This window comes from Cucurbita pepo, unplaced genomic scaffold (assembly GCF_002806865.2).
Source record: "Cucurbita pepo subsp. pepo cultivar mu-cu-16 unplaced genomic scaffold, ASM280686v2 Cp4.1_scaffold000178, whole genome shotgun sequence".
Classification (NCBI taxonomy): domain Eukaryota; kingdom Viridiplantae; phylum Streptophyta; class Magnoliopsida; order Cucurbitales; family Cucurbitaceae; genus Cucurbita; species Cucurbita pepo.
In genome coordinates, this window is record NW_019646451.1 from 83,292 (window position 1) to 85,274 (window position 1,983).

Here is a 1,983-nt window from a genome sequence, read left to right on the forward strand (position 1 = left end):
TTTTTCTGCCGTTGGGGTCCGATTCAACGTTTTTAAGGGTTGGTTCGCCCAGTTCGTGATCCTCGGGAACGGCTCAAGTTATTTTTAATTATTAGTGTAATAATTTAGTTAACTGCTTGTTTTAAAATGCCAAAACCAACCCACTTTAGTGTGTTTAATTAATTATGCATTATGAATGTATGTTTTAATTAAATAGAAAATGTATATGCATAAAGTATGTCATATAGATTTAAAATCCCACCATAGGCTAAGCATGTTTCATGCATTCCAAGTATGTTATAAGTGTTATAATGTATAGTATGCATGTCTTAGGGTTCCATGAGTGATAGATATAAATTGTTATATTATTGCATGGAATGGATGATTATATAAATTGTTATATAAAGCATGTTATAGGTTATTTTCAACGTCATAAAATGAGGTAGACGTTAAAATCTATAATAAAGATAACAGCATGCTCACTAAGGGTTAAGAACCGAGCACGATCAATTTTAACAGTTAAAAGGGGTCGATGTCTTATAAAATTGCGGTTACGAGAAAGCTCACCTGGCACGATCTTGTCTAAGGCTGAAGGTACTTAAGTTGACGGTTTACGGAACACCTACTACCTGGAGATCGGACCAGTACTTGAGCTTAGTTAGCCGAGTTTTATGAGCATGCTTAAGTGATTTAAGATTTAGAAAAATCACCTAGACTTAAGTTATATTTAATTAGCCGGAATATACTTAAGTAATGAGTATACCCAACCATATAAAATACTTAGTGGGAGGAAAAAGGTGTATAAGATACATCGTTTTCTCTTCACGCTCTCTGTAAAATTCACACAGTGAGATTCATGCTCGGCCTCGTGTCGCCCTGGGAGCGTCCTCCATTCGGAAGGTATTTGCATGAGTCAATAACAAGGGGAATTGAGAAAGTATTTATAGTAAGTGGGAGAAGGAAGTCAACACGTCCTATGGTCTCCACCACTAGGTTGCACCGTGAGATTCCCATGTTCCGCCTGCATGTTGCCCTAGAGCAACTACCCATTCGGAGGGTCGTAACATGGGAGTCGGAACAACGCAAACTCCAGAAATGGATAGGATTTCTTAGGTCCATTCCCAACTTTGGCCTTTTCATTCGATAGCGTTGTTGGGGCCGATTTCTGAGGTCTGAAATTGGTGGGTCACACTTGCGAAGAATTACTAAGAGTTAGTATATTCTTGACCAAAATAGCGATAACTAAAACACTATAGGAACAAGAGTTATTCTGGGATTAGTGTTTAAGTCAAGAATGTCTTGGTTTAGTGAATGAGTGATTGACTGCCCCTCGGTAGCAGTTGCTCTAACTCACTAAAGTATCGTTGCAAATTAATAATGATTTGGGTACATTATTACATTTGCTAAAACTGATTGGATTAAACAGGATTAAGTCAAAATCACTAATAGAATTTTCTTTATATCACAGCATGACAAACTCAATAGTACAATTACTCGCTTCTGAGAAATTAAACGGCGACAACTACACAACTTGGAAATCAAACCTAAACACAATACTGGTCATTGATGATTTAAAGTTTGTTTTAACTGAGGAGTGTCCTCCAAACCCAAACTCAAATGCAAACCGAACAGCTCGGGATGCATATGACAGATGGATAAAGGCAAATGACAAAGCCCGAGTGTACATTCTAGCCAGCATATCTGATGTTTTGGCTAAGAAACACGATGTTATGGGTACTGCTAAAGAGATTATGGAATCTCTAAAAGGGATGTTTGGACAACCGTCCTTCTCCCTTAGACATGAAGCCATAAAATACATTTACAACTGCCGTATGAAAGAAGGGACCTCAGTTAGAGAACATGTCCTGGACATGATGGTCCATTTCAATGTGGCAGAAGAAAATGAAGCTGTCATTGATGAGAAGAGTCAAGTCAGTTTTATCATGATGTCTCTTCCGAAGAGCTTCTTCCAGTTCCGCACCAATGTGGTTATGAACAAAATAG